Genomic DNA, 20,130 nt, shown 5'->3' on the forward strand with positions numbered 1-20,130 from the left:
GGATAAGAGCGTCTGCTAAATGCCATGCAATGTAATGTAATGTAATGTAATGTAATGAAATATTACCTCTCACGTATCATATACGAAGAGTTAATTTGCAAAAATGGATAAAAGCCTCTCACAAGGAATAAACAAACAGCTGTTTGATTGATGCTCCCTGGAGTGCCCAAAAAATATGATTTAGGATGATAAATATAAACGGAGATGTTGTAAAATAATCCCTCAAATATGTAGACGAATTGTTAAACAATACTTCATGTTATTAAATGTATTCTCATAAATAATATGGTGAAGAGTCGGACAAATTGCGCTGCACTGATGCCGTTTACAATGCGTCAGTCGGGCAGATACGAGCATAGTTTCATATATTGTTATCATATTCATATATTATGCTTTTTTCCAATGGTGCTAGACAAATAACGTGTATTATTATTATTATTATTATTATTATTATCATCGTCATCATCACATTCGTTGTGCAGAACTGTTCGTCATTTACAATCAATCAGGATGATTCCCACACCTGTAGCTTTTCAGAGGCAATCAAATGGTTGAAATCCCTTTTCTTGGCCTTCGTTTCAGCATTTGCCATTGTCGTCTTCGTGAAATGCATATTCATTAGGGGTGTTTCACTGCCTATTTATAGGCAACTGTGGGCGGGACATGAAGCTGGCAAAGTTGCGCCACATTTAGAGTTGATTGTGATTTATAAAGGAAAACTGGCGTGGGACGTGCGTATGCACTGTTTTATAAATCAGAATATTTTTTTGCGTACGCACATCCTAGGTTTCATGCTTACGCAACCTTTTGACGTGAATCCTAAGCACAGTTTTATAAATGAGGCCCCAGGTACGCATCCAACTGCTGGGTCATTTCAAGAGGGCCGGTCTTCTTCAAGGAGGAAAATAAGTCCTCTTCCTCAGATGATTGGGAGCCCTCACTGACGTGATTCTCGGCCTGACAGTCCAGGTGGCTTCTGATATAGTCAAGTGGAATAAAAAACAAAAATCAGGACAATTTAGACCATATGACAGTGTTGTAATTGGGTATTGGATATTGTTGTGTGTGTGTGTGTTTGTGTCATTAAATGTAATTTCAAACTCATTTCACTGTCTCCATAGAAATTACACGTATTAAGGGGAAGTTGAGAAGTGAGACACTTACCAAGTTTGAGGATATTTTTGTCACTTGTCCAGCAGGTGTTAAATTTGGGAACTAGAATGGCTGCGGCTATCAGCTCTGGGTCTGCAAGCATCTCTCCGAAGCGTTTTTCAAGGCCTGAAAGAAGTGCAGCAATCAAAGGCTCACAGAACTTGGAGGCGATGTGAAGGTGCTGGAGCTTGGTCCTTAGTAGAGTTATGGTGGGGACCAACCATCCCATCTGCACACTGGTTTCTCCCTGAAGAACATCAAGTGCCTTTGCAACTGGGCTCATTGTCTTCGCATATTCTGCAAGAAATGCAGGTTCCACTGGAGTAAACCTGTACAAAGAAGAAAAGAAAAACACAACATGGAACATTGAGCCTACTTGATGTAGTACCTTCAACTGGAGGAACTGATCATTCAAAAGGAAAAATATTGTCATCTGAAACTTTTAGAAATGTAGTTGTGTTGCTACAAATCACATCCATAGTAAATATGGGGACTGCATATTGGCATAGTGCATACATGTGTTCTACAGTATTCAAAGTATAAAACTGTGACTTAATCTATTGTTAATCACTTCATTAACTGAAAGGCAGAAAAACAAGCACTTACTTAGGTGTATCTAGTTCACTGCAGACAGCTGCAAGGGCTCCTTCGCCTTGTTCTCTTGTTATTCTCACTATTCTTTCTACGGCTGAGAAGAGTGAATTCCACCTTGTAGCAACAGGCCTTACGAGCTGGAGTTTGCAGTGGTCTTCAATTACATCAGATGGTTGATCTTGAACTTTTGTTCCACAGGCTAGAGCATTTGGCAAATGTGGACCTTGACACGTGCTTGTACAATGGGTTGACCTCTGCTTTTGAAGCATCAACTGTGGACACTAAATTGAAGAGGTGGCAGGCGCAGATGGTGCTTGGGTAGCTGGTATTCCAAGCAGTCATCTTCGTCCAACAGGGCTCCGGCATCAACAATTCAACACCCTCAACGCTTTCCTCTTCTTTATCGTAATCATCATTTTGGCCACCATCATCCTCTTCTCTATCACCCTCTCCTACAGGTTCAGGATTGTTGTTCTCGTCAGTCTGCCCATAAACTCTGAAGGCTCTCAGGAAGTTTGATCCGTTGTCAGTTGTAGTGCGAACGATCTTCTCTCTGATATTGAATTCTGTATGAATATCATTTAGGGCACCAGCCAGGGCAGAAAAGGTATGTGACCCTTTAAGTTGCTTGCATGCCAGGACAGCACAGGATCTCTGCATGGTCTGGGGGTTAAACCAGTGCACAGTGACACCAATGAAACCGCAACGGTGTGCTGTCCAGCAGTCTGTTGTTGTTGCAATGAACTCAATTTCAGGGGCAGTTTTCTTTTCATTTCAACAGAGGCCTTTGTGACTTTGTTTATAACAGTATTGCGTGTCATGACATTTGTATTTGGCTGAATATGTTGCACAAGATCAATGAAGCCCTGTTGCTGAACAATGTGTGGTGGGTGCAAGCCTTGGACAATGAAATTGAGGACTACTTTATCCACACTTGCCTGGGACACTCTTCGAGTCTCCCACGGTTTGGTTTGTTTGGAGGGTGGGGCCAAAGAACCTTCAGTGGATGATTTATTTTGAGGGCTGCTGAAGTAAGTTGATTGTACCTCTCTAGACGAGTGGGGTGTTTCTTCTGTGGAGAAAATGAATGCACATGCACAGATTGAGATTCATATTATTTCTCTCAAACCACAAGCTCAGACTATCTAGGACTTCCGCTGTATTACCTCTTTACAAGGACCCATAGGGCCTGCCCCACACAGGGGCGCGCACTCTCATACACAGACAGGATAATGCCTATCCTTAGTACATGCTTTATCAACCAGCTGTAGACTATAGCTTTGCACAATTCACTTACAAATATTGCATATAGCAATAATATAAGCTCAGATAACATTTGGCTAAAGTCGAATTTCAAATCTCACACAGAGCCCACCAAACGAACTTGCAACGTTGAATCATAGCCTACTGCTAGCAAGCAAACCATGGCATGTCTTGGCATGTACCTAGCCATAGCCAACATTGCAAATTTACCATTAGCACGTTACTAGGTTACTACAATATCAATAATCGACTGATAATAACAAACTTTCAGCTTACCTCAATATGCTTTTTCAAATTAGATGGCGAGTTTTTGAAAGCCATTAGCTCGTGGTACTTGGGTGCGCAGAGCTTGCAGCGCATTCGAAAGGAGTTGTTCTTGCATCCAACCATTTCGAAAAATTCTTCCAGGTACAGCCAGGGATGTACAAGGGTTGGCTGGTCTTCCCGGCTACCAACCTCCTCGCTGGTGCTTGATTGGGACATTTCGCTCAAGTTCTCTTGAGTCTCTGCCACGGACATCTTCGTACTAGGCTACATACATAAAGTCTGCTATGTCCTACTTAAGTAAGGTAACAAAGTATTTGTACTTCGTTACTTGACACCTCTGCTCTAAATACAGCTGCAGAGTGCATATGCATAACCAGGGATATGTGTGCTGAAAGAGCATAGAGGGACGTTTTACATATAAGAAAATGCTCAATAGCCTGCATTTTTATCTGTTTGGCATTTTACTACGTGCCACCTTGTCCCTCTGTGGCCAGCCCAAGTAGAATTTCCTTTTGGCACCCCTGTCCAAGTGTACAATGCATTCCCAAATGTCAGTCCGTGTGGTCCGTTAGCTACCTCTTGTAAATCAGTTTCCACTGTTTATCCGAGGGTCAGCTGAACCAATGTAGTTTGTGATCCTGTTTGTAAGCTTTGTTATATATGACTGGTCACAGGTCAGGTTATTAAAGCTGTAAACTTGTGAATGACAGTTCTAGAGACGGGGAATTACAAAGCAATTTTCCTCTGTACTCGCACCGTGGCTATGGAAAAACACTTGGCCTTTTGAGCTTTGGAGTCTATTTACTTAGGTTTTTGTGTTTGTTTGTGTACACGGAGTGTGTTGCCAGGTTTAGGGTAATCACAAGCCTTGATGGCATAACTCTCACTGGCGTGATTACTTCAGTCCCCTTGGACCAAACCAAGCCTTCTTTAGCGGCTCTCAATTAAAAGCTTCACACCTGAGATTTGTGTCCAGCAGATGAGTGATTTGAGTACCTGACACTGAACATAACATATACAGAGATTATTATCTGTGTTGTTTATTATATGCAGCCTTTTTTCTTCATTTTTGTTAAGGGTGCCTATAATTCTGGAACCCACTGTATGTGCCTCACAAAGCTAATTTGAGGGCATTCACATTAATATCAGGTCATTCGTAATGAATTATATCCATTTGTATACAAAGTCCACACATTTTAGGGGAGCAAAATGAATTGTACAAATTAGAAATCAAATTTCCGTAATCTGAAGAAGTCATCATATTGCATTCTTTGCAGTCAGTGACTGCCTGAAGTCGGTACCCCAAAGACATAAGCAGATTCTGGATATCTTCCCTTGTGATGCTTGTGATGTTTCTTTCTGGGGCCTTTTGCCTGCAGTCTAGTCTTCAGCAAGCGAAAGGCATGCTGTTGGATTCAGGATGGCCAATTGTCTTGGACTATCTTACACTTGTTAGCATTAGGTTATTTTCCTTACACCATTCACTCAGGCCCTCCACTTTAGCCCTTAGCCCTGTCTCATCACTGTTTGTTAAACACCATAATTACAGAGCTCATATTCTAACAAGCTATAATTTTCACTGCCCAAGAGACCAGTTAATACTCTCTCTAAAAACTGTAGAATGAACAATGAACTCGGCAGAGATCAAGGGGAAAAAATCCAGTTTGTTCAGCCTGGTTGCGTATTATAGTAAGGGCACATTAACTCTGCATTTATACTTTTTGCTCTGCAGTTTTCTACATGTGACACAGTAATGAACCTGGGGAACTCATTGACGATAGCAAGTGTCAATACAATGTCTGTTTATAGAGAAATCAAGGCTAGTTATCAGAATCTAATTACATTTTACTTAATTTCCTTCCTTAATTTAGTGAATTTAGAATTGTAGAGTTAACAAATAATTTGCTAAAAGAAACAACAGTTGTGTTAATACTTTTATGAAATACAAGCCGAATAACCTTTCGCCTAACTCAAGACTAAGTTGTTTTGGTTTCATAAAGACATTACATACCAAATTAAGCAATGCCTTTCAATAAACAGTAGTTTTGTGTGTCATTTGACGTTTTGACTCTCGGCAAGAATGCCGCCGGCTGGGAAATAATAGTTGTGAGGTTCCGACTCTAGGGGGCAGCCAAGTTGAATTTCAGCCTGTAACAGGTGGAGCAGTCATTTGTAGCAAGATTACACATAATCCATAGTGGTTACGGTTTGTTTTTGCACAACCACTGCTAGAACACATTCTACGCATGGCCTCAGTCAGGCCTTTAGCCTTGCTCTCTAAAACCCTGAATCTAAGTCCTCTGACTTCAGACTCCTCAGTGTCCATATACGGTTGTACATTTATCTTGTACCATATACTTCTCCTCTTACGGGAGCTTTTACTCCTACCCCATTGGCGTGTGCGAGGGGTTAACAATGCATTCCTGCCTAACCCATCTTCTGTCAATCTCTCTTCAGGCAGGCCTAGGGCCGTGTCCTCGACACCACCATCAGGTGACAAATGTCAACACTCTAATCCACAGCTGTTGTGAGCTTTGATGGAGGTGCGCAACACAAAAAGCAAACAGTATGGATAACCACTTGAACTGTCCGCTTTCTGAACTGAGGCAATGACAGAAATATACCAGTTACATTACTTGTATACTGTGCTATCTCTTTGAGTATATTATACACTCACTGAACACTTTATTAGACAGCCAGCATGTTAATGCAAACATGTAATCAGCCAATCATGTCGCAGCAAATTGATGGATAAAAGCATGCAGACATGGTCAAGAGGTTCAGCTGTATTTCAGACCAAATATCAGAATGGGAAAGAAATGTAATCTAAGTGACAGTGAAATGATTGTTGTTGGTAGACAGGGTGGTTTGAATGTTTCAAAAACTGCTGATCTCCTGGGATTTTCAGAGTTTCTGGTCTCTAGAGTTTGTGGGCAAAAACGTGTTGTTAATGAGAAAGTTCAGTAGAGAATTCCCAGACTGGTCAAAGCTGAAAGGAAGGTGATCTCTCTGCTACAGATATCAAGGGAGTTCTGTCCATTCCATTTTGAGTTCCACCAAATCCTGTTTTTGAGAAATGGCTTCAAAGTTTCGCTGTGTGATGGTAGTTGAAACTGGGAGACTACAAACACTGGGATAATGAAACTCTGGCTGTAACTTGTCATCTTATGTATGTTAAACTATATTTTTACTCAGAACATTTACTCTTGACATTAACACATACAGACCCTGAAAGCAAATACATAAACATGTAGACCACGGACACAGCTGATATGGTTTGTGCCTGGTGAATGGTGACAAGCTGGCTAGCCTCCAAATGACGTAAAACTCTGTGGCTACCTCCCCATGTTTTAAACATTTTAAACTACATATTTTTAAATGAATTTCACATTGAGCCATACAAATCATGAAAGCCAAGACATGAATTATTATAATTGTGCAAAAGCATTTTAATTAATGACGCAATGTTGCAGTACACTATAAACCCACTATGAACGAGAAGTCTTTGTTCGCCAGAAGGGGGGATCCTATGAGCTCTGGCCTTACTGAATCAAGTGAACAAGTGAGCCATTCAAAGGAGTCCTTCTTTTGACTGAAGGAATCGAAAGTGTAAACTAATTGCATTATACTCCACAACACCTATCTTTCTCATACCTGCACTAAGGAAGAGATTGAACTGCACAGTTTTTAAAGGGAAAGAAATGGGGAAATAAAAATTAAGCCAAATTCTTCCACAGTTAATTGATGAAACCACCGTCTTTTAACAACTGCTCTGCTGTTGTATTAAAGCCTGGTGTTAAGAAATTATTGAAATGTTGTTGGACACTAATTTGGACACTAAGGCCTCCAGTTACTGCTAGCTTTGACAATTGAACTTGAACTTGTGACAATTGTGATTGTTAAATATGGGCCCAGCATGGCTTAAAGATAGCCTTGCTGAAAGCAAATGAGGTTTGTGTAAAAAAAAAAATGTTATAAGTTCACAAAAATGAATGCAGTTACATTCTCCAGTTACCATTTACATACATTTATTTCATTGTACTTGTTTTTGTTTGGGGCGCTATACTTATAACTATACTAGTTTGTTTTCTCAATAAAAAATCAAGAAATTATTGACAAAGTTACTCTGGTTAATGAGTTCCCCAGGTTAATTCCCATTGCAGACGTAAAGGAAACCGCAGAGCGAGATGTATAAATAGAGTTATTGTCCCTGTACTGTAAATATGCAATCTGGCTGAACAAGCGAAAGAAAACCTTTTTCCTCATCCTCTGCTTAGGTGCTTGCGGTAAGTAATTTTTGTTGCAATAAAGATGATCTGATTTCTAGGATTACCTTTTTAAATATCAAAATTACAGGCAGATTACTGTGCCACGGTGGTGCACGGCTAAAGCATCGGACCTTGATGCAGGTATCAGATCAATGCCGTTGCAGTTGCAGTTGCAGAACCGTTTTTTTTTTGCATCCCGGTCCTGCCGAAGCCGAGTTTGGCTGGCACACACGGGGGCCGAGGGGGGAGGCACTCGGCAGGGTCTGTAGGATCGGCACCTACCATCGCCCCTGATTGGACTGGCCTCGGAGTCACAGTCGCGGGGCTTTGAAGCGATGCAGCTTGTAGAAGGCGTGCTGTTCTCCAGAGCGCTAGATCTCCTGGGCCGCTGAGGGACTGTAGCGGTGTCCTCAGCTAACATGGGAAATTGGAATAGATATTGTATAATTGGCTACCAAATTGTGAAAAAATCTGATTAAAAAAAGGACCAGATTCACCTGTACATTATGCTGATACAGTAGAAAGGGACTGGGCAAAGATGGGGTTCTTGGGAGAGTAGCAAGGCAGAAACCACTGCTAACCAAGAGAAACATAATGCACATGCATGCTTTTTTTGTGAAATCTCACATTTACAAAAAAGCACCTGGATGACCTCCCAAGGCTTTTGTGATAATGCTCTCTGGACAGATGAGTCAAAAGTTTTTAGATAACACGGTAGCATTATGACTTGTGTGAAGCAAATACAGAATTTCACAGAAATAACATCAGGGTAAATCATGGTAATGTGATAGTGTGGGGACGCTTTTCTGGCTCAGGACCTGGACAAATTGCCATTATTGAAGATTTTATGACCTCGTTTATGTTTGGGGTCAAATTGACCCCAGCAGTTTGAATTCACACTTACCAGCCTTGTAAACATAAATATGAAAAATGTGTGGGAAACATTTCATTTTAGCCTGAGGTAAGTGGAAGTTGGCACTTTCCTTGTACAGGAAAGTGCCACCAGAATCATCCGCAAATAAATATGTGGTTGTATTTTTTCGTAGGTGTTATACAGCTACAGAGGATAAAGCTAACCCCAACCAATACCTTTGTATGCAAGGTTTGGACAGGACTTTGAAAAAATAGCATTGTTTCCACCAAATTCGAAACGTTGAAAAATCATACTGTAACAAGATTTAAAAAAAGGTTAACTGGTTTTTAAGAGATGTCAAAAACTGAATGGGGTCAAATAAACCCCAAACATAATATTAAGGTTGTACGTATATGTGGTTATCTGTCTGTGAGGTGAAGCTGAAGTGTAATTGGGTTATGCAGTAAGCCAATGATCCAAAACACAAAGGCAAGTTGACATCTGAATTGCTGAAAAGAAACACAATTATTGTTTTGAAGTGGCCTGACTTGAACCCAATGGAGATGCTGCACCTGAAATGGGCAATTCATGCTCAAAAACCTACCAATTTGTCTGAATTAAATCAGTTCTGCGAAGAATATAGCATGCTAAAATTCTTCCACAGCAATGGAATTTTAAGGGGTAAATTATGTTTTCACAGGGGTCATTTATGTGGTTTTCATTAAATAAATAAAATACTGGTTTAAAAAATGTGTTTTCTGTTTAGTCAGGTTCTCTTTGCCTCTTATTACATTGTGTCACAAATATGCAAAAATAGAAACTGGTTGCTATTGTTAGACTTTACCTCAGGTTTGTGGTCTATTTCCTGTGCAGTACATGGTCAGAACCAAGTGAGTAGAAGCTTCAACCAAAATGTCAGTCTTCCTTTGCCTATGGCAAATAAGGAGATTCATATAAACTGCTTGACAAATAATGTGATGGTATCAATTGTATGTAGTTCTGTTCATGCAGCCATAAATGTTTTCAGAATTTAAAAATAAAGTAAAACTACATTAAATGTAATTGGGGTTTATTCTGTTCATGTTTTGTTTTTTTCTTTCACTTACAGGACAAAGAGAAGCAAAAGAAAAGCAAAATCATACATCTAACATGAACTCCCTGAATTCCACCCTCTCTATAAATACAACTTTTGTGCGTCCCCAATTCTTTTTCATCAATGGCTTTTATAACATACCCCATTCTAAATACTACTATATTTTCTTATGCTTTGTTTTTGTGGTCTCTGTGTTGGGGAACTCCTTTGTAATGTCTATTATTTACACAGAGCGCAGTTTTCACACCCCAAAGTATATGGCCATTTTTAATTTGGCTGTAGCTGACTTGGGTGAAAGCACTGCTCTTATTCCAAATTTAATTGCAGTGTTTCTTTTTGATTCAAAATACATCTCCTATGATGCTTGCTTGGCCAACATGTTTTTTGTATTTTACTTTTCTGTGTTGGAAGCTCTCACTCTTACCATTATGGCCTATGACAGATTTGTGGCAATATGCTTTCCACTGAGATACCATGCCATTGTCACAGTGCCAGCCATGGCTGTGATGTTAGCAGTGGTGTGGGCATACAGTTCTATTTTCATCATTTCAACAGTGATTTTGATTACCAGGTTGTCCTTTTGTAAATCCATTGTGGTCAAAAGCTTCTTCTGTGACCATGGACCCATATACAGACTGGCATGCAATGACAATCTCGTGAATTCTATCATGGCAAAAATTGATACGGTGTTATTTCTTTTTTTACCTTTGGTTTTGACTGTACTGTCATATGTGTTAATTGCTGGGGCACTGATTAAAATTGCTTCATGGGAAGGGCGATTTAAAGCCATTAAGACTTGTTCTGCCCACCTAATACTAGTAGCTATCTATTATGTTCCAATAATGGGAACCTACATTGCTGCACTAACTTTTACCCTTCACCCCAATGCCAGGATAATCAATACATCACTTTCACGTGCCATCCCCCCAATGATGAACCCAATCATCTATGTGCTGAACACAGAAGAGGTTAAGGAATTCTCAAAAAAACTTTTCAAACGAAAAAAAATCAATAATCACGAGTGAAATAATGATGGAATAAATTAAGGAATTAATAACGGGAACTCTCATAATTCTAATATTCAGTGTACTGTTAACTTTACAATTTTTTTTTTGAAATATTTTAAAATTCTTTGATCCATACAAAAAAGAAGATACAATACCAGCAGGTTAGCTGTGCAGCATACAGCATCGAACATATACAATATACCCAGATTTAAAGTAACTCAGCTTCATAGTATGTGAAACCCAGGGCTTGCACCTACTATTTTGCTAACCCCGTAATCTTGCTTCGTAGTACACCCCCTGACATCAGCAGCAGCTTAATGCCAGGCATCCATTTGTCTATGACCAGCCCCATGAATTCGAGTAATTGATGTTTCCATACAAATGATTTGATAAAAGCTACTCACCCAACGATTGCAGGTTTATCCTTGAGTGCTGTAATTATCCTGCATTGCTTCAGGCAACAATATTCAGATAATTTGGGGTTATGATTAAATATCATGTGTGTTTAGTTCAGGTTCTTATATTTTGTGTAATATTTTATTTCCAGTTTATTAAATTATCTCAACTTCATGTCTAGTGTGTGATGATGAATTATAAATGTTATTTAGAGGGTATTAGAGGGTATTTTCATCCACATAGGATGAACCCTTTTAGAAATGAAAGGACCTTTTGTAAATGGTCTCCCCCATTTTAAGGTACAACAAGTATTTGATGAATTGGCTTCACAGACGTGTTTTGTTTGGCAGGTTTATTCATTTGTGTCATTTGTGAAAGTAGAAGAGAGCTGTTGATGTCTAGTCTTAATTCAAGACTTTACAATTGCCTTTGGAGCTTGTTATTGGGGTGTGACAACATGAGGGAAAACAGCAGTGTTGATCCAGATTAAGCTGATCATCATAAGGCTCAGAAATGAAAATCAAACAATCAGGAATATGCCCAAGTCAACAATTTGCTTCTTTATTAAGAAGGAAGAACAACTGCTGAACTCAATTATGTCAAAAGACCCAGTCGAGGCCACTGTAGTGGATGACCACAGAATACTCTCTATGGTGAAGAAACCCCACCTTACAACAGATCAAATACACTCTCCTGGATGCAGATGCAGATGTGACTATTCCTGCAAGTCTACCATAAGTAGAAGGCTACACCTTCAGGACTACAGACGGTACACTACAAGCCAAATAAGTCTGAAGAACAGAAAGGTGAGATTACAGTCAAAAAGCACCTAAGAGTCCCACGAGTTCTGGAACAAAGTCTTGTGGGCAGATGCTGTGCAATTGCTGTGACTGCAGACAGAAGTAGAAACCTACAATCTCTGAGTTACAAATCCAATTCCATGAACACTAGTTACTCGGCTATCCTGAAATTAAAATGTACTTGTTCACTAAATGTAGGAAGATGGAATTGGATTCTGGTAAATAACATTGTTTGTTTTCTCTATAAGAAATATTTTATTTACAGAGTTACTGCAGTTAATTAATTCCCTAGGTTAATCACCATGGCATATGTAGAGAACTCCGGAGCAGGATGTATAAAAGGAGAGTTCATGTTCCTGCACTCTAAATGTGCAACCAGGTGTAACTGGTGTAAACCTTTTTCCTCTTTCTCTGCTAAGGTGATTGTGGTGAGTAATTTACTTTGAAGATTGTATTTTCTGTCAGATTACCATTTCCACAAATGGACTGATCTTTCTTTGAAAGTAAAAAAAACGGACCGCTTTTATTCTGGACATGTCTACCTTGATGGTGATTCACCTGCATTTTTTTTTTCCATATCTTATTGCAGTACAGAGTCATATACAGTTAAGTAGAGGATGTACAGTTGTGACAATTTGCCGCATCAGTAGGTAAATACTGTCACCCTATGTGGGGTAAATTGTGCCATTGGATTAAAGAACACAACCAGTCATTGGGCCTCATGCAAGAACTTTTTCGTATTCTTATCATTAATTTATCTTACTTGCTGGTACCCCTGTTATTGTCAGCAACGAACCTTTGCAACCGGCAACAATTCCCATGACAAACAGCTGCAGAATAATCCTCTTTACCCCCATTTCCCATTGATGATCTCTAGGATTAACAACAGTTATTCCAATGTTATTGTTATTTTAGCTGTCTGCCACAGGATATTGGAGTTGGATATAAATAATGAATGAGAAAGTGCAGACTTTCCGCTTTAGTTTGAGGGTAGTGACTCCTAAATCAGGTGACTGGTGTCGGAATTACAGCCATTTTTATACATAGTCCCTCCAATTTTAGGGGCTCAAAATTAATTGGACAAAATAAATCATAAAGTCTTCAAAATGTGAGAGTAAATTGACTGCATTCAATGCAATTCAGTTATTAAATGTATATGTTTTTTCTATTTTACTTGTAGGAAACAAAAGAAAAGCAACAAAGAGAAGTGCGTCCCACATTTTTTTTCATTAATGGTTTGAATAACATACCCCATGCCAAATACTACTATGTTTTTTTGTGCTTTGTTTTTGTGGTGTCTGTGTTGGGGAACTCCTTTGTCATGTTAAATATATGCACAGAGCGCAGTTTTCACACCCCAAAGTATATGGGCGCATTTAATTTGGCTGTAGCTGACTTGGGTGAAAGCACTGCTCTTATTCCAAATTTAGTTGCAATGTTTCTTTTTGATTCCCAGTATATCTCCTATGATGCTTGCTTGGCCAACATGTTTTTTGTGTTTTTTTAAATCTGTTTGCAGTCTCTCACTCTTGCTGTTCTGGCATATGATAGATTGGTGGCAATATGCTTGCCACTGAGATACCATTCCATTATCACAGTGCCAGCAATGGCTGTGATATTAACAGTGGTTTGGGCATTTGATTCTGTTATACTGATTATCACGGTGACATTGGTTACCAGGTTGTCCTTTTGTAAATCTATTGTGATAAAAAGCTACTTCTGTGACCATAGACCTACATGTATTTTGGCATGCAGTGATTCTACTGCCAATCGTAACATGGGGATTGTTATTACAGTATCATTATTTTGTGCACCTTTTATTTTTATAGTACTATCATATGTACTTATTTCTCATGCACTGTTTAAAATAGCTTCATGGGAAGGGCGATTTAAAGCCATTAAGACTTGTTCTGCCCACCTAATGCTGGTCACTCTTTATTATCTTCCAATACTGGGCACCTACATTACTGCACTAGCTTCTACAATTCAGCCAAATGTCAGGGTAATGAGTACATCACTGGCAAAGGCCATTATCCCCATGATGAACCCAATAATTTATGTGCTGAACACAGAAGAAGTTAAGGAGTTCTCAAAGAAACTTTTCAGAAAAAAAATAAAGAAAAGCCACAACCAGAAGAAACAATCAAAATAAAGGAATGAATGGATATTACAGGAACTCTTTTTTTTTTTTTATGTATCACAAACTGCAGAGGTGGAGGCAGAGGGTAAGAATTCCTTGACATAGAAGAGGTTAAGGGATCCTCCACAAAAAAAGTAAAATATTATCAAGTCTATTTTAGTATTTATACAGACAAGTGGCAATTTAATGTGCATTTGACTCTGTAATGAGGGGTTTACAAACTGTAACCCGAATATAATTTTCCTCTATGTAGTTGTCGATGGATTCTTCTCACTGTCACAGTCTGAACACGTCCTGCACTGACATTCTCAGTCACCTGGCGAATAGGTTCTCTCTTGTTTTTCTTCACATAACACACTCATGCACGAGCATAATATCATCAAATGTGCACTTTCGACCACAATTTCTGACCCTCTATTCTGATGTCTTTCCCATAGATCTAAATGCACTTTAGTCACTATTCCTATTGAAACACAAGCTAGTTTAGCAGTCTTTGTGCCATCCATGCCCCAATAATGAACCCTCTTTCAAAGTAACTTCGCTCTTTTCCTCTTGCCATCTTGATTCAAAATCAACTTCAACCGGGCAGTGCACCAGTATGGAAGCCTCTGCATCTGTTATGTTTCTCTGCTTATACAGGCTTTTCCTTTCATTTGTCACCTGTCTGTATATACTTTATGTATATAGTGGAACATTACATTTAAATTTTGTTCAATTAATTCATTAAAAAACTGAAATTATTATTTTTTTCCTTGTGATTGTGATTAATGTACTTTGTCTACATATTACGTTCGCTAAATAAATGACTTGTGATGTAACATGATTGGTATTACAGTACTGATCCCATCAAAAAGAGAAAGTTCTTTCTCTTCTACCTTAGAGACTTGAGAAACTCCCAGATGGGACGAAATCTCAAGAGGAACCCGGCTATACGGGGATGCCCATCCTCCACTGGCCTATAGGTTAAGATGGCAACTGTTCAGGTATTAAATTTGCAGGTAATATAGAAAGTCCACAATGTGCAATTCAGAGGGCAGGGGGATGAATCTGTACCTCCAGGATGTGTTGAAGCCTGGGCATGAGGAGCAGGGCTGCAGCAGTTCATGACCTCACGACCGAACAAAGAGGGATGTTAGGCACTAGAACATTTGTTAGGACAGAGTAAAATGTTCTCATGCACAGATCTAATAGCCTGACCTGCCAACCGTGCCCAAGTTTTCAGTACCACACCTCCCCAGTGACTAAGGTTGTGACAAATCTCACATAGTTAGAGGATACCACTGTTGTCATGTGTGGTTATTTACATTACGGTCACCTTCCTGTCAGCTTTGACCAGTCTGGCTCTTCTATCTCTCATTAACAAGGCATTTCTGTCTGCAGAATCTCACTGGATTTTTTTTTTGCACCACTCTCTGCAAATTCTAGAGACTAGTGTGTGTGAAAATCCCAGGAGATCAGCAGTTTCTGAGATACTCAAACCACCCTGTCTGCCACCAACAATCATTCCACAGTCAAAGTCACTTGTATAAAAAATTCACATTCTGATGTTTGACATGAACATTAACTGAAGCTCCTGACCCGTATGTACATGATTCTATGCATTGCACTGCTGCCACACAATTGGCTGATTAGATAATCGCCTGAATAAGTAGGTGTAATAAAATAGTGTTCCTAATAAAGTGCTCGGTGAGTGTATGTCCATCTGTTTGAATAAAAAAATAAGCTTTTCTGATCATTCATGTGTCTGGACAAAAGGACATGCAGATGTTTTGTATCTTAATTTCTTACTCATATTGAAATTAAAAGTGATTTTGGTTTTTGTATTTACAATGGAATACACTAATAATAAACATAATTAACACTAGTCCTCATTTACTATGTAGTGTACATGCAGTCATTTTTACATATACACAATTTATGAGATTTAGTCAACTAGCTAAGTCGATCGGTTTTCATGCTAACATCAATGGACGTTGCCTGAATGAGCGAAGTGCAAAGTTAGCACCTTTTATCGAATTAGAAAGTTTCCCCCTAGACTTAACTTTAGGTGCACTTACATACATTTTTTCTTTGGCTTCACAACAAGAAAGAGTAACAATGAGACCGACAAACAGCACAGCGATAACAATTATTCCATATCGTTTATCCATTGTGATCATGAGCCAGTTAGATATAGACTTACCTAGACTGTTGTCTGATGATCCATACAGTTGAGTTCAGGATATAAATAGCATTTGGTATGAATCGTTTTTTTAAAGTTTTTAGCCAATGGTGTTCTATAGCCTAACGCTGGCAGTTATTCAAATTACGCAAACTATTCGGTTCAATTTGTTTAAAAAAATAATAATAATATTTGGGGGAAAGTTTAAATGAATTGGCTTGTTTGTATTTTGAACCTCTTCATGCTTTATTTGGCCTCAAAATACATTTTTGTAATGAATAAAAAAACGGTGCTCCTTTTTTTTCGTAATTCATCAAAAACGGGACATTGTGGTTGTTACAGCAAGATGAAATTTGTCCAACCATATCAGAATGAAAATGGGTCATTTCCACCAAGAAGGAGAAGGCAACAAAAACTCTATCAAAGTTTCAAACTACCTATTTCCACTGTCAGAAACATTGTTGGAGAATGTAAGATAATGTAAGATAACAGTTGAAGTCAAGACAAGGTCTGGAAGACCAAGACCAAGACAGATTTGAGATAGAATGGACCAAGACCTGCCGAGAAATCAGCAGAACCCACACATCACTGCAAAAGAGCTGCAAAAAGAGTTGCAAACACAGGTCTAGCTGTTCACAGGACAACAATACAACATACTTTAAATAACAAAAACATGGCAGAGTTTCCAGAAAGAACGACCTCAACACAAAATTAAGTGTCAGAAGTATGAAAAAACAAACAAACAAAAAAGAACATTGAGAAGCCTGAAGCCTTTTGGAACAATGTGCTTTGTACTAACGAAACCAAAATTTAAATTTTAGGCCACCACCAAAAAAGGTATATTTGGAGAAAAGAGGGTTAATCTTTTACAGAGAACGATGCTTTTGTAGAGCATAATGGAGGTGGATCCATTATGCTTTGGGGTTGTGTGGTAGCTGGGGGCACAGGTAATATTGTGCAAGTGGAAGGAAGAATGGATTCCACTAAATATCTAGAAATGCAAGAGGCTAATGTTGAAAGGACAGTTCAGACATTGAGGTTGGGTATCCAGCAAAACGATGATCCAAAGCATACCTCAACCATGAAGTACCTCCAGGAAAGTACTAACTGAAAGAGTTCCCAGACTTTTGAAAATAAAAAGGAATCTTGCTTTAAAATTGAAAGAAATATTAATGTTCACATTAACGTTCAACATTCTACCATTTAAAGGTGAGGTTCACTTCTGTTCACTTCAATATTAATTGTAAAAGGCTTTTTGACCAGGACTGCCCATATTTTTGCATATATGAGAAATTGTCGGTGTATTTTTGTATAATTAATATCTCCAGCCTTGGTGATGACTCAAAAGACCATTATCACTGAAAAACAACAAATGTCTTAATCTTTGCATTCTTTGCGAACACTTCACTGAATCAAGGCAAACAATTAGAGATAGAACAGAGAGGCGGAGTTACAGAGCAGTATCGAAATAGAGGTAGAGTTAATTTGTTAGTTAACGTGATTCAATTACAATTACCTAAAACTAGTGACTGTTAGTTAATTCGACAGACGATTAGTGTGTTAATGCAATTTTGTACTGTACAAAATCTATGTTAGTAGCTATTAGTAGATTAGTGCTATATACAAACATAAAAGGAGGAAAGCAGGAAGTAAGCGAAAACGAGAATGGGAAGGAATCGTGGGAAACCGAAAAATTCCGAAGCAACCCAAATCGTGAATTACGAAGACAGGGACGGCTCAGAATATACAGACACAGACATCACAGGGGAAGACAAATGCAATGAACTATGAATAATAAAACAGAAGACCAGAACATGAATCAAGAAAAATAAGAGATATACAAGAAAAACAAATAAACTAACAGACAGAAATCAGGAACATTACAAGGCATTTTTGACCACAGAACTGCTGCTCCCTAGATGTTTCTTCTTGTTTCTTTGTGCATGCTAGCCCTTTTAAGCTAGCTATGTAGTCTGCAAAAGACTCTCCAATCTGTTGACGGCGATTTCGAAAAGTGTACCTTTCGGCTAACACGTTCTTCTTTAGTCTCTCATTACTTTTAACAAATTGTCGAGTGGCGTTTCGCTCACTTTGCTCAGTGCTACCAAATCTTTTAACACTGAAAAAGTCTTAGGGCCTACCACCGATAAAAACACTGCTCTCTTTTGGTCATCTTCAATGTTGTTAGCTAACAAAAATTGCGTAAGTCTTTCCTCGTAGTTTTCAAACGTTTCTGCCATTTTGTCCAAAATTAATCCTGCGTCACTGCTGTACAATGGCATGTTGCTGCTCTCAATTTCAGTTCTTGGCTTACTGGGTCAAGACGGAGGTTATCCGTTACAAGATCCGTTAAAAGATACTAATCCGAATCCTTGTCGCCAACCTTGTCATGTATCTACTCAAAATGAAGGTCTTTTACTTAGTTCTTTTTATTTGCTAACCCAAAAAGCACGGTTCATGCTCAACACTTGCAAAACAGACAAGGAGCATATTTTTAGGCATTCAACTTGAGAGCGCGCCAAATGCACAGGGTGGCGCTATTTAACCTGGCACGCTCAGCCAATCCTTATCCAAGGGCAAAGGTTATCCAATCATTAATTAATACATAAAATGTCTTATCCTTTCTCACTTCATTTTAATTAAACGCATCTTTTCTGTTGCCTATAGTATATAACACGGTTTCTCCTGTTACCTGTTCCTGTGTCCTGCTTGCCTGTTCCTGCTTACCTGTTCCTGTGTTCCTGCTTACCTGCTCCCGTGTTCCCGTCTTTGTATTCCAGCTTGTCTCCAGCCCCCAGCCTCCTCTCCTCCTCTCCTCCTCCAAGCTCCTTCCCCCGTTTCTGCCCGATTGGACTAACTTCCTGGTTTCAACTCTCGCTCACTCACTCTGGACCACATATTGCCTGCTCTGCATTTCCCTGTCTGCCCGGCTTCTGACTATTGCCTGCCCAATCACTACGAATTGCCTTGATATTGAACTAGTATGACTATGTTAATAAATCTACCTATTCTACCATTTGGGAGTCCGCATTGGTTTCTGATTTCCAGTCCGTGATATCTACAGTAAGCACCACAATTCATTGTACAATGACATATTTTTTGTTATTTTGTTTCTGTACTCTAGTACAGATTAAATAAATGAAATGAAAGGATAAGGTTGTTGAAGCTCAGACTGTCAGCTTTAATTTGAGGGTATTCTCAACAATATCAGATAAACCGTTGAGAAATGACTGAGACGGGTGCGTGGGGGTTGGACCCAAAATGCACGACTCAGAAACAAAGGTTAGATAAAGTCCCGTCAGGGCTTTATTCGGGACGAATCCCAGGAGCGTAGTCAAAACAAGCAATGTCCATACACGTAGATCCAGCCAAACAAATATTAAACAAACAAACAGCACGGTGCCGAGGGAAGAGGCAAACTCGTAGTCGGTAAACGTGCAGGGAGGTCCGGTAGCAGGAGAGCTGTCAGCGGGGCAGATGTACAGGCGGACGGCAGGCAGAGTCGTAGTCGAGGGCGATGCGGAAGTCGAAACCATAAAACAATCAGCGAGGCAAAAGTACAAAGACGGTAGGCGAGGACGTGGTCAAAAAACAAACAATGGTCAACGAAACAGAAATCAATAACGATGGTCGGTAAAACAGGCTTGGATCTTAACGTGAATCAATCAGAAAATAATGCTCAAGAGTTGCGTAGTAAAACTAGAGGCAGACAATTTCGCGAAGAACAGTTGCGCGACTGGGCTATAAATGCGGGTGTAGACAGGTGTAGACAATTAGTTAGAGCGTAGCAAGGAAATGGAAAACAGGTGCGATGAATGACAAGTTTAACAAGGAGATTAGTAATCGTTAGTAATAAACCTATCCTGCCCTAGCATTAGTAAATTAGTAAATGACATGCACGAGAAACGTAAGGTAACATGAACACATGATTAGTTTTGTTAGTTTCTACCCAATCCTGATCTAGCGTTAGTCGTTTTAGTAAATAGAGAAATGGAAACAATTAGGGAGTGAATGACAGAAGGAGCGAGAGAGAAAAGGCGGAACGCAAGGTTTGCGGAAAGACATGTAAAAGTGTATGCATAAACAACGACCAGTTAACATAACAATAAACATAAATCAAAACATAATACAAAACG

At 39.2% G+C, this 20,130-nt stretch overlaps 2 pseudogenes; both read left to right on the top strand.

Moving 5' to 3' along the window:
* The first annotated feature begins 9,546 nt into the window (after window positions 1–9,546).
* Window positions 9,547–10,531, top strand: LOC133108322 (olfactory receptor 1-like; annotated as a pseudogene).
* Window positions 10,532–11,995: 1,464 nt separating this feature from the next.
* Window positions 11,996–13,845, top strand: LOC133108324 (olfactory receptor 1M1-like; annotated as a pseudogene).
* Window positions 13,846–20,130: the final 6,285 nt, after the last annotated feature.

Source organism: Conger conger, chromosome 13 (assembly GCF_963514075.1).
Source record: "Conger conger chromosome 13, fConCon1.1, whole genome shotgun sequence".
Taxonomy (NCBI): Eukaryota; Metazoa; Chordata; class Actinopteri; order Anguilliformes; family Congridae; genus Conger; species Conger conger.